Here is a 14,374-nt window from a genome sequence, read left to right on the forward strand (position 1 = left end):
TTTCTGCAGTTGCTTTTTACCAACTTCATCCTGCAGCCAGTGCCTGCCTACATTGTGGGAGGATCTATTACCAACCAATCGTTATGCTGTTTTTATTTGACCATATGAAAGTGACCAAAGGCATGACTGAAACAGGAACCAACTTTGTCGCTAATACATTGGTATACAAGTGCAAATAACTGCACTATTTGAGTCTCTATTTCGCTGATTGATTGTACAATGTAGGCCTACACCCATATGATTTCAGTTTGTAAGTGTGTTCATTCTGGGTTGTAAACAAAATCAACACATAAAACCAAACACTTCATCCTTTCTAACCCTTCATTCTGGGTTGTACAATTCAACTTGTAAAACCATTGCAGTCAAATGTTTTAACTTAAGTCCCCCCTGCGCGACGGTTGAGCTAACGTAGGCTAATGTGACTGGCATGTGGTTGTAAGTAACAAGAACATTTCCCAGGCCATAGACATGTCTGATACGGGCAGAAAGCTTTTATTTTTGTTAATCTAATGGCACTGTCCAATTTACAGTAGAATTTACAGTGACAAAATACCATGCCATTGTTTGAGAGTGCACAGTTATGAACTTGAACATGTATTAATAAACCAATTAGGCACATTTGGGTAGTCTTGATACAACATTTTGAACAGAAATGCAATGGTTCGTTGAATCAGTCTACAACTTTGCACATACACTGCTGCCATCTAATGGGCAAAATCTAAATTGCACCTAATCTGTGATATTACATTTTGGCCTTTCTCTTGCATTTCAAAGATGTTGGGGGAAAAACGGGGGAAAAACGCATGTATTATCTTTTACCAGATCGAATGTGTTATATTATCCTACATTAATTTCACATTTACACAAATGTCAAAGTGTTTCCTTTCAAATGGTATCAAGAATATCCATATCCTTGCTTCAGGTCCTGAGCTAAAGGTAGTTAGATTTGGGTATGTCATTTTAGGTGACAATTTAAAAAAAGGGTCCGATCCTTAAAAGGTTTGACCTTCGCTTCATACAGTTCCACATTTGCTTCATTACACTATTTAATTTATGGATTCTGGCAATTACATTTCAGCTGGAACTTTTGTCACGAATGGCATGCTAATGGCAGATCGGTATCTCAATGCATTTCTAGTCTAAATTACTATAACCTTTGCAGTGTGCAGACCTCCACAATCAATCCCCAAATAAACAATTTTGGACAAGCCTAAATCAATTACGGGCACGGTTGACCCCCTCCTTCATGGCACTCACTCTTCTGGTGTTTCTTCATCAGATGTTTTTCAGTTCATCCTCCCAATGGCACACATGTTCAAAGTGGATGGCCCTTAATAATGTCCCGATTATAATATCTGGGGAATAATCCGATTTTCCCAAGCAGACAAATCTCTCACCTGAGCCACCACTGTCCTTTACGGTCCATTATGTCTTGTCCATTTTACTACTAGTCCACCAGCAGTATGTAAGAAGTTTGGACGGGATCTCTCTCCATGCTCACTCCACGTGGACTCGTGTCGCACTCCTGAGAGAAATGGCATGAGAGAAAAGGCAGTTGATACCTTCGGCTGGATGCAGTGTACACGTTTCTGGCTCGAACACAGGTCTCACGGTAGAAGTGTTGAAGGACCATAGTGAACGCAATTGTCGCCATTACTTCAGCCAGTTAGGGTGGGTGGGGCTCACACTGTTCTTGGATGAATTATCCCTTCCATGCATCTAGATACCATCTGTGGTCACTGTGGTGGTTAATTTATTTACTATCAAATGAGGAAAGACAAACTTATCACACAAGTCAGAGTTATACTTAAACTAAATCTTTATTTGCTCATTAATAAGGGAGCAGGTCAATAAAACACACACTTATAAAGTGAATCGATTGAGTGCTCTACGTTAATGATGGGTGGTCGATGAATCACCCTCAGATGATTCGTTGAGAACCCCGAGACAAAGGTACAAAGGTATTTTATAGCCAAGATACACCCCCTTCAGTCTACATGACGAACAACAGATGTATGGAATTGGTCACAATAACTTAGTTTGCACATCAAAATCAGTCCTAAAAATTCTTAAACTTAATCGAGTTTACTGCATCTTGGGCAGGAAGTCTTGATAAAACCATGCGTATCCAGAATTATACTTCAGACACATCAGATGATACAGTGTCCCGTTAAGCGGAATAGGCACCTTCTCAAGTAAACAATCTCAGAGCCCATGTTTTGTAACCTTATAATTTTGACCTGTTGCATTGACATATGTCCCTGTGACATCAACTAGTCAAAATATGAAACCTGTTGTTTAACAAATCTGCTAGAACATTCAAAAATGTTGGTGCTGGCTTATCAGCACAATATTCAGTACTAAAAACATTTACTTTGATCTACTTCAATTCTGGACACAGTTCCACGTAATGGAAACAGATTATTATTTTAGGTGACATTACCTTCTTACTTAAATAACTGGTATTATCCAAACTATAGAATTGAGCAATAATACTTGGAAATTGTCAAAAATGTCTCTTATTCAATTATTCTTACCTCTGTCCCAAATATTCCCACTGTGTCCCTTACAGACTGTTTGAGTTCAGTGAGTACTGGCAGCTATCTATTTATCCACAGGAAGCTTATTTCTAACCCAAACCACAGATGGCGGCCTCTAATTTAATATCAGTCCCAATGCTCAATCACTCTGTTCATCATGTGATCTTGTATTGAAACATTTACTTCAAAATGCTAAAGCATTGCCGTATTAGAGTGCTATCTGAAAGCCACTAATATTACCATTCACTTTGTTACTTTCAATAGGAAGACTAATGCCAGGGTAGCCTAGTGGTTAGAGCGTTGGACTAGTAACTGGAAGGTTGCAAGTTCAAACCCCCAAGCTGACAAGGTACAAATCTGCCGTTCTGCCCCTGAACAGGCAGTTAACCCACTGTTCCTAGGCCGTCATTGAAAATAAGAATTTGTTCTTAACTGTTAAATAAAGGTTCAAAAAAATCTCAATCACTACTGCTAATACACACGTCTCATTCTCAAACAATGTTCTGCCTTCACACCTATTTAAAACACAACAAATATAATAACTTTCTCTGTATTGGAAGGCGTTGTTTTCATTTTAGTCTAACAATGTTACTCTATATATTTATTACCAATTTCTGTTGGATATTCACTTCACATGACTATTATTTTGAGATTCATATGTAATGTGCCAAAATTATAAAATACATTGGCCAATTCAGAAGGGAAGAGATAATCATTCTGCGATCAACACGTTTTAAAACTGGGCTGGCAATGTCTATCAGTCCCCTGTAGATGGCGTGCTCTATCCATAATAAGCCTCTACCTGGCAAGTTAAACTCTAGTAACCCTTTATACATTCATACATTGTTCATACAGTCTGGTATGGTAATCTGAGTGTGAGAAGCAAAAGTAAACTGACCAGAATAGTAAACACAGCCAGCAAAGTAATTGGTTGACCACAGGCACATTTGAGCATTCTGTTCCATAAGGCAACCAAAAAGAAGGACCTGGCTGTTGTTGGCGACCCCTCCCACCCTCTACACCCTCAGTTGGAGAGGCTTCCCTCTGGCTGGCACTTCAGAATGCCTATGGCCAAGAAGAACTTGTTCAAACATTCATTCATTCCATGTGCTGTTGGAATACTAAATGCAAAGTAAATTGTATCGGTATATGTACTTATCTATCTAGTGCAGTTGGGACAGTGGTCATTGTATTCATGTCCTCTATGTTGTTAGTGTATACACTATACATTAGTGTATACAATATGATGGACTGACTGGTTTAAATGTGTATGATGTGAGAATGTATGTGTATGTGATTATTTTAATGGAAGGTGAATCCAAAGAAAAATGTCCATCCTGGATGGACAAGAAAGTTTTATTCTATTCTATAACTTTATCAAATCTAGTGTCATGACTGTCCTGATCAGGTCAGGTTACAGGAGACCAAAACCCTACAGATTATCTCTCAACCCCAACAGAGGAGAGATCTAGGGGTCTGAAGATGTGGTTTTTTTATGACCCCTCACGCCCCTGGTAAATCTCAGGCCACAGACAAATTTCTTTGTCCTGTTACTATGGAGAACCAGCCTCAGAACATTAAACATGAAATAAAGGGACTTTGGAACAATGGTTTCCGTCAGCCACAATGGTGGTCATGACGATAGATGGAATATGAAAATGTATGTCCTTTTTGTTTTGTTATTAAAGGTTAATAGATGACGTTATTACGAAAGCATTGTAACGTGAAGAGTTTTCCTAGTATATGTTGGATGTTTATACATTGTATGTTGTATGGAAAATATCCAAATCAAAGAGAATGTTTTGGGGAAGATGAAATGTGAAGTTAGTTGTCTAAAATCGGATTTGAGTAAAATCTAGACCTTGCCCTCTTAACTTGGTACGCCCAGAGAATTGCCCTAAAGGCGGTTACGCCCACTTCTGAACCGAGGGTATAAAACCTGTGAGTAAAGAATTTCCAGGGAAGACTACGTGACCCAAGCTGCAGCCAAGGTCTAAAAAGTCAACGAACCCAGAACGCAACACAAGTTTGAAGACAAAGAAATATTTTTCTACCCAAGCTACGGATGAGTAGCTGTGTCTAAGCAGGTGAATGGCATCCAATCCCAGCGAATCGTGGTATCTAAAAGGGTTCATTCCTATGCTGTGAGCTCTGAGCTACAGAGCTGTCTGTCCTCAGAAGACCCCTTCCATAGCAAGGGTGAGACTCCTAAGCCAAAAGGACATTGACATTGTGAGGACGACCAGAAAGGCGCGCTGGAGAAGTGCATCATCGAGCAGCCTGAACGGTCCACGCGGAGGATCCACAGATAACTTCCCCACGTAATTACATCATTATATTCTGACCCATAAGAGCGGCAGTTTGGGGCAAGGCTAGGGTTAGAATAGCATAGCTGACAAATTCACCCAAATGTATATTTCTCTCGTGTACTTTCTTTTTTCTCTCTCTCTTTGAAATCCCCATTTTGGGTAACACGCGCAATAGTGTGTTAGCCCGTTATACTAAGTTCTAATCAATAGCCTATAATGTGTTTTGTCAATCTTTTATCATAATTTTAGCTTTTTAGTAAATAAATATTCAACTAAGATTGGCGTGGTACGAACTCATTGGTGAGACCCGGGTCCGTGCAGATTCACAGACTATACGACGTTCAGAACGAGATGGTAGAGGTAACTGGTTAATCAGCGGCTGTTTAAAATCGATATTCTGATATTCTTTGAGTTAATTTGGGAAATAGAAACTCAATAAAAACTAGTTTTCCCATGGTGCCCCAGGTTAATGAGTTAATAATAGCTTGATTCAGTTAATCACGCAATTAGAAACTTTAATCATTCGATGACATGACATTAGTAACCCATTATACTATTAATTTCTCTTAATACTTTTTACACCACTTACCTATGTCTACGTGTGGGTGTGCAAGTTGTATATTATTATGATTTTCCATTATTACTTCATCAAATCTCTAGTAACTGATTATATACAATTTAATCTCTCTTTTCATATCTTCCCACACACACACTAGGGTTCCATTCACACATACAATTTGCCTACCTCTATATAAGGTTATAAATGAACTTCCACACCACCAGCAACGATCACAGCACAGCCAGCCCGAGAGGTAGTGTCTGGGGGCATCAATGAACAGCCCTTACCCATATAAAATTTCAATCAGCTTAACACGTCTTTTCCACACTCACACAACTCTCACATCAACATTCATTTAGTTCTATTCCCAAACACACTCAGTAATCTCCCTTACTACTCCTTATGCATCTTCAACAATTCTCTTGTCGTTACCTCCTATGCATACATACAGTGCCTTGCGAAAGTATTCGGCCCCCTTGAACTTTGCGACCTTTTGCCACATTTCAGGCTTCAAACATAAAGATATAAAACTGTATTTTTTTGTGAAGAATCAACAACAAGTGGGACACAATCATGAAGTGGAACGACATTTATTGGATATTTCAAACTTTTTTAACAAATCAAAAACTGAAAAATTGGGCGTGCAAAATGATTCAGCCCCCTTAAGTTAATACTTTGTAGCGCCACCTTTTGCTGCGATTACAGCTGTAAGTCGCTTGGGGTATGTCTCTATCAGTTTTGCACATCGAGAGACTGAAATTTTGCACCTTCTTCCACATGTTTGGTGTGTCTCCCAGGTGGCTTGTGGCAAACTTTAAACAACACTTTTTATGGATATCTTTAAGAAATGGCTTTCTTCTTGCCACTCTTCCATAAAGGCCAGATTTGTGCAATATACGACTGATTGTTGTCCTATGGACAGAGTCTCCCACCTCAGCTGTAGATCTCTGCAGTTCATCCAGAGTGCTCATGGGCCTCTTGGCTGCATCTCTGATCAGTCTTCTCCTTGTATGAGCTGAAAGTTTAGAGGGACGGCCAGGTCTTGGTAGATTTGCAGTGGTCTGATACTCCTTCCATTTCAATATTATCGCTTGCACAGTGCTCCTTGGGATGTTTAAAGCTTGGGAAATCCTTTTCTATCCAAATCCGGCTTTAAACTTCTTCACAACAGTATCTCGGACCTGCCTGGTGTGTTCCTTGTTCTTCATGATGCTCTCTGCGCTTTTGACGGACCTCTGATACTATCACAGTGCAGGTGCATTTATACCGAGACTTGATTACACACAGGTGGATTGTATTTATCATCATTAGTCATTTAGGTCAACATTGGATCATTCAGAGATCCTCACTGAACTTCTGGAGAGAGTTTGCTGCACTGAAAGTAAAGGGGCTGAATAATTTTGCACGCCCAATTTTTCAGTTTTTGATTTGTTAAAAAAGTTTGAAATATCCAATAAATGTCGTTCCACTTCATGATTGTGTCCCACTTGTTGTTGATTCTTCACAAAAAAATACAGTTTTATATCTTTATGTTTGAAGCCTGAAATGTGGCAAAAGGTCGCAAAGTTCAAGGGGGCCGAATACTTTCGCAAGGCACTGTATGTATCTTCTGCGGTTCCTCTATAGTCTCTTCAGTCGCCATAGACTCTACAGTATCTATAGTCCCTGAGTATCATTTGTCCCTATAGCATCACAGTCCCTATAGCATCCATAGTATCTATGGTCCCTATAGCATCATAGTCCCTACAGCATCCATAGTCTCAACCAGCCTGGGGTTCTTTCTGTTGGACAATAGCGGCTCGACAATCCTGCACATCGCCTCCCCATGACAAAAGCGATGGCCTACCGTATTCACCGACATAGGTGCCCTGACCACTTTCACACCTAAGCCCCTCCTCGACCTTTCGGTGACTCAAATCATTCAACCTCTACGTCGTATTCCACTGACTTTACGTGAGGAGGTCACTAAGGATCTACACAAGCAGCTGGAGGATGTATTCATGGAGCCGGTGGATGCCTCCCATGGGTGTCCAACTTGGTCATCACTAAAAAGAAGTCTGGAGAGCTGCGGGTCTGCTTGGATCTGAGAGCTGCCAATGAGTTATGTTGACTCAGAGTAGGAACCTGACAGCCTTCGTCACTCATATTGGGGTAAAAAAAAAGTTAGGCCCCCAGCTGTTTCCAGAAAATAATGACCAGAATCCTTGCCAGGGTCTCTGGAGTGCCTGTCTACTTGGACGACATCGTCCATGACCAACATCTGCAAGCAGCCTCCGCAGTTCTCAGTCAACACATCCTCACACTCAACACTGAGAAGTGCTTGTTAGTGCCAGAGATCGGCTTTGTCAGGTACCGCGTATCAGCCCGAGGGCTTTCGCCGCTGCAGTCAAACATGGAAGCCATACATTGTGTCCCAGAACCGACATCTGCTACACAACTTGCCTACTTTCTGGGAATGACCAGTTACTACATGTGCTTCCTGCCCCAGTACTCCGCCATTCCACTCTGTGTCAGCTGTTGAAGAAGGAGGTGTACTAGGCCTGGACACCCGACTGTGCACAGGCTGTCCACTCTCTCAAAGAACTGCTGACCACTTCACCTGTCCTGGCCCACATTAACCTCACCAGCCTAACTCTGATCACTTGTGACGCGTCAGCCACTGCAGTGGGAGAGGTCCTCTCCCAGCTTCAGGACGGTGTTGAGAACCCGGTGGCTTTCCTGCCTCGCACATCGTAGTCCCCCGAACCAAACAGTGGAGGCTGCTGAGGGGAGAACGGCTCATAATAATGGCTGGAACTGAGCAAATGGAATGGCATGAAACACATGGGAACCAAGTGTTTGATGAATTTAATACCATTCCACAAATGCCGCTCCAGCTATTACCGCGAGCCCATCCTCCCCAATTAAGGTGCCACCAACCTCATGTGGAAACAGAAGTACCCCGTTAGAGAGAGGGAGGCACTAGTGTAACGGATGTGAAACGGCTAGCTTAGTTAGTGGTGCGCACTAAATAGCGTTTCAATCGGTGACGTCACTTGCTCTGAGACCTTGAAGTAGTAGTTCCCCTTGCTCTGCAAGGGCCGGGGCTTTTGTGGAGCGATGGGTAACGATGCTTCGTGGGTGACTGTTGATGTGTGCAGAGGGTCCCTGGTTTGCGCCCGGGTATGGATGAGGGGACGGTCTAAAGTTATACTGTTACATTGATGCTGTTGACCCGGATCACTGGTTGCTGCGGAAAAGGAGGAGGTCAAAAAGGGGGGTGAGTGTAACTGTTACTGTAATTTAATTATGCCAATGTGCTTTCATTAATTGAAAACCCTTCATCTATTTTATGAGAATTTGTAAGATTCTTCTTTGCATAAAATAGATGGAGACCAGTCTTTTCAATAATAGGTTACAGAATTTATTCTCGGAGCGCGCTCCCATTTCACCACGAGCAACAGTTTATATACAAATCATGACATCATTTCATTGCTTTAACAGAATCCCCTCCTCTCGACCGGGACAAAATGAGGTGAAAAGTTCATTCTAACTTACTAACACACTCCCAGGTAACTTTTGATCCCTCAACATTATCAATCACCACTGAGCTGACAGTTCTAATTAACAGAAAACTTAGGAATGCACTCACTGTCTTATCTAAAAACCCCAGAGCTCAGTTCCGTAGGTTCAACCATAAGCTTATGTGTTTACACAGTCCACAACCCATTAGTTTCTTCCTAGTTGGAATGGTGTTCATTAACTTTAATTACTCCTTGTCCGTGTCACACAATCCCATTGTTTGAACTCATATTGTTAATCAGATATAATAAAACAGAGTATAAGTTTACTTAGTTACAGTTCCATTTAAAATTATTTGTTCAGTCATTTATTCATAATTTTACCAACAGTAACGGATGTGAAACGGCTAGCTTAGTTAGCGGTGCGCGCTAAATAGTGTTTCAATCGGTGACGTCACTTGCTCTGAGACCTTGAAGTAGTTGCTCTGCAAGGGCCGTGGCTTTTGTGGAGCGATGGGTAACGATGCTTCGTGGGTGACTGTTGTTGATGTGTGCAGAGGGTCCCTGGTTCGCGCCCGGGTATGGGCGAGGGGACGGTCTAAAGTTATACTGTTACACTAGCATGTGCCTGGTCCTTCGAGCGGTGGCACCTTTACCTCCACAGACATTCTTTCATCCTGGTCAGACCGCTTCCAGCAGTATAACTTTAAGCTGCAGTTTACAACGGGCAGGGACAATGTGGTGGCCGACCTCCTTTCACTCTGTTCTCCCAGACTCCACCTGTGCCCAGGTGGACTCAGAGGAGGACCTCATCCAGCTCCTACACTCACCTCTCCAAGACACAGTGTCGCTCAAGGAGACGACCCAAGAATCAGCCAACCTCATCTTCATGACGTGTTTTTTTTTAACCTTTATTTAACTAGGCAAGTCAGTTAAGAACAAATTCTTATTTTCAATGAAGGCCTAGGAACAGTGGGTTAACTGCCTGTTCAGGGGCAGAACGACAGATTTGTACCTTGTCAGCTCGGGGGTTTGAACTTGCAACCTTCCAGTTACTAGTCCAATGCTCTAACCACTAGGCTACTAGGCTCCCAACTCATAGGAATCCCCACCCAGTTGACAACTTTAAAATGGTGGAAACCCTCAATGGCAATGTTCATGCTAAACCGGGTTATATCCATCTATCACTGTCTGTCTTCTATCACTACATCAACAGGCACAAGGCTGAAATAAAGTTGTTTTTTCCCCCAAAGTTGCCGAAATGCCACGGGCTTCCACTTATATCAGTGCATTTATAACATCCTAACCATTACGAAACGTCTATTCAATCAAATAAGGCTCACATAGCAAATTAGAAATGGAATGTTTTGTTGACCAAATTCGACACTTTCTCATTGACCTTACTTGTTGTCTTTGTTTCGTGGACAGATTTTGGGCAGATTAAATCTCTCGCTTCACCTCTTTTTCACTGGTTGAGCCCAACCTGTGCACATGCCTGCTGCCTACTTTATCCGCTTTAATAAAAAAATAGATAATAGTAGCTAGCAATATGGAGATCACTGTGGTTATTTGTAATGAGTGCATTTCCGAAGTGGCTAGTTTGCATCAACTACATGAACTAAAACCACTGGAAAGGTTTTGCATTGCAATGTAATGTCATGTCTATAGAGCGATTTCAGTGCCAACAGATTTGTATTTGAATTCCATAATTTAGAATTTGTATTTTGAATGTCATATTATTATTATTTTTATGCACAAATTGAATCATTGAAATCAGAAATTGAACTGGTATTTCATGATTTCAAATTGAATTGAGTGAATATTGCATTCTGTTTTAAAATTCTATTTCAATTTAGTTTAATATTAAAATTAAATGATATATTCCACCCCTCTCCTAATTGGAGAAAACAAATTAAATATATTTTCCATTTTATTATTTTACCCTAACCCTACCACCCCTCCCCTAATTGGAGTAACTTATGGACAACAATTCTTAGGCTTCCACTTTATACATACAAAATACATTTCACAGACATTTCACAAATGGGTCTTCCAAATGGACAATGACCCCAAGCATACTTCCGAAGTTGCAGCAAAATGGATTAAGGACAACAAAGTCGAGGTACTGGAGTGGCCATCACATGGCCATGACCTCAACCTCATAGGAAATGTATGGGTAGAACTGAAAATGTGTGTGCGAGCAAGGAGGCCTACAAACCTGACTCAGTTACACCAGCTCTGTCAGGAGGAATTGGTCAAAATTCACCCAACTTATTGTGGTGTCATGACGCTGGCCTGGGGGTAGGCTTATGACAGTCATAAAGTCAAAATACCTCTTCCCCACCTTTTTTCCCCTCTCTACCCTACTGATGTGACTATTGAAAATCCCTTGGTTAACATAGAGATTCTGGGAACATCAGAAGGTGAAGGGAAATTAACCATATTTTGGTAATCCAACCAGTTGAACATATGCGTTGGTACTTAATTAATGAATATGATGTCAGTTCGGTTGTCATCTGAGACATTCTTATCAATGATAGGATGACATAAACGGTACAGTGGAAAGTCTACACATTATAGTTATCAGATGCACATGGAATTGTTGTGCAATTTAAATGTTTGAATATGAAATTATTTGTGAGGGGATGAAATGTGATTTTAGCTTCTAAAATGTGAGAATTGGGTTTTCATGAGTGAATTAGGCCCGACTCAGTGGCCCGCCCACGTGAAGAGACATTGGTTATAAACTATGAAACACTCCCTCCTCTCCCTTCCTATATAAAGCCTTGATGACAATATAACTTCCTGTTCTGGGTACATTAGGATGACGATCCGATGTCAGAAGGGTTCAGATAATAGCTACAGAACGAAGCCAACCTCAGCGTGAGCTTTGGTTGCGAATGGTATGAACTTTGAACTTGAACTTATTCACTACAGAAGTGATACCTCCTAGCCGTTAAGTTAGCAACAGCAGCTGCAAACGTAAGGGCCGTTTCACATGTCTGTCAGACAGGACCTTCGGCAAGAAAGAGGGGTTGGGCTAGAGGATAACACTCCCCTTGCCTGCATGCATTCGGAAACATTCAGCGCTTACTGAAAGAGCATGACGTTCACGGACCCTCTTAGTGGAGGCAAGAAGCAACAGGAATTCCACCTTCATGGATAGGTGCTTCAAAGGACGCTAAACCCAGGGGCTCGAAGGGTGGTCTAGCAAGTGCTGTCAGCACCAATTCAAGGTTTCAGTTTAGCACAGAACGGGCATTCATTGGACGCAGATGTCTAACTCCTTTCATAACTTAGGAGAGCAATGGGTGGCCACCCATGGATCCCTCCGGGCCATTGTCATGGCATGCCAAAATTGCGGCCAAATACACTCTCAAAGTAGATGGCGCTCGGCCAGCGTCAAGCAGTGTTTGTAAAAAGTGGAAAACTGTTTGTACATCACACAGCTCGGGGGCAACATTATGACGCTCACACCAAGCACAGAATATGCCCCACCGCATTTGATATTATTTGTTGGTGGAGGAATCCCTGGCGATCGGCAACGTGTTCACCATATTGTTCTAATGCCTAGACTGGCCCGTTTACGCCACTCAGGGGCCAAACCCAAAGCTAGAGACGGCGTAGGTCCGGATGCCAGAGCGCCCACCCGAGACTGAGAGAGCAGGTCAAGTCTCAGTGGCAGCTTCCATGGGGTCCCAGAAAGGAGGGACATGATCTTCTCAGGAGCAGGAGGTGGCTGGGTCTTCAAACTGACCCTGTTAGCGTAGCTGTGATCAGGGGAAATGGTGGGAACACATAAAGTGTGCCAATCGTGAGCAAGGGTGTCCAAACCCAGAGGGCCTGGAGGGTCCGACATCGAGAACCAACTGGGACAATGAGTGTTCTCCTGAGATGCAAACAAGACTACCTGCGCTCTCCTCCGAACCTTTGCCACAGCTGTAACACCACCTGAGGGTGTAGACTCCAGTCCCCCTCTGGCGGGCCATTTATCAAATATAGGTCCACTGCCCAGTTCAAGACCCTGGGGATGTTGCATTCCGCATTGATGATAAGTGGCTCTGAGCCTACAGTAAGAGCTTCCGAGCCATTTCATGGAGGTGCCGTGATCTCAGTCCTCCATGGTGATTGATATACGCCACTACCGTGGTGTTGTCTGATCTGACCAGGACATACTTTCCCTCCAAGTATGGCAGGAACTGTTGGGAGTGCCAGGCAAACTGCCCTGAGCTCCAGCACATTGATGTGCTTGCCACTCCCAACCCGCTAGCGAGCATCGGTGCACACTAGCTCCCTGCAGTGGACTCTGTTCAGTATAACTCCCTCCAACAGGAAGGAGTGATAGTGCCATTTCAACAGAGTCCTCACATGCATTTTTCACCGATAGCTGACGATGTCTGTGTTGTCTCTGGTGTTGGTGGTGAGAGTTGAACCATCACTGGAGTGGCCTGAGGTGAAGAAGGCCAAGCGGAATTAACAGAGAAGCTGACGTGAGTAGGCTGAGTAACTTCTGGCACACTAATACGGACATGGCTTGTCTAAGCCGGAAATGGTCAAGGTAGGCCTGTATTTTCTCCGATCTCACCTGAGGGAGACGTGCCCTCATAAGAGTTGAGTCGATCAACGTCCTAAGGTAGACCACCGGCTGTGAGGGAGTCAGGTTGCTCTTCTCCCTGTTTAGGGTGAATGTGCTTCAACATTATGTCTGCTGTGTGTCTGCTGAAGCTTGCTCTCTTGAGTACACACCAGCCAGTCAGGCAGGTAGTTCAGCACTAGAATTCCCTGGGACATGATAGGTGCTCGGACTGTGTCCATGCACTTTGTGAATATATGCGGTGCCAGTGAGAGGCCAAACGGGAGGCCTTTGAATTCGCAAGCCACTCCTTTGAAGGCAAACCTGGGGTACTTCTAGTGATCTCGATGAACAGGAATGTGGAAATACGCATCCTTCAGGTCGAGGGTGGTGAACCATTGGCTGCTTGAGACTGCCTGCAACACCCACGCTGGTGAGAGCATCTTGAACTTGAGCTCCTTCAAACATTTGTTTGAACCGGACGTGCTACCTGTCCCAGACCTGCTGTTTTCAACTCTCTGGAGACAGCAGGAGTAGTAGAGATACTCTTAATGATTGGCTATGAAAAGCCAACTGACATTTACTCCTGAGGTGCTGACTTGCTGCACCCTCGACAACTACTGTGATTATTATTATTTGACCATGTTGGTCATTTATGAACATTTGAACATCTTGGCCATGTTCTGTTATAATCTCCACCCGGCACAGCCAGAAGAGGACTGGTCACCCCTCATAGCCTGGTTCCTCTCTCGGTTTCTTCCTAGGTTTTGGCCTTTCTAGGGAGTTTTTTCTAGCCACCGTGCTTCTACACCTGCATTGCTTGCTGTTTGGGGTTTTAGGCTGGGTTTCTGTACAGAGATATCATCTGATGTACGAAGGGCTATATAAATACA

The sequence above is a fragment of the Oncorhynchus clarkii genome, chromosome 5 (assembly GCF_045791955.1).
Source record: "Oncorhynchus clarkii lewisi isolate Uvic-CL-2024 chromosome 5, UVic_Ocla_1.0, whole genome shotgun sequence".
Classification (NCBI taxonomy): domain Eukaryota; kingdom Metazoa; phylum Chordata; class Actinopteri; order Salmoniformes; family Salmonidae; genus Oncorhynchus; species Oncorhynchus clarkii.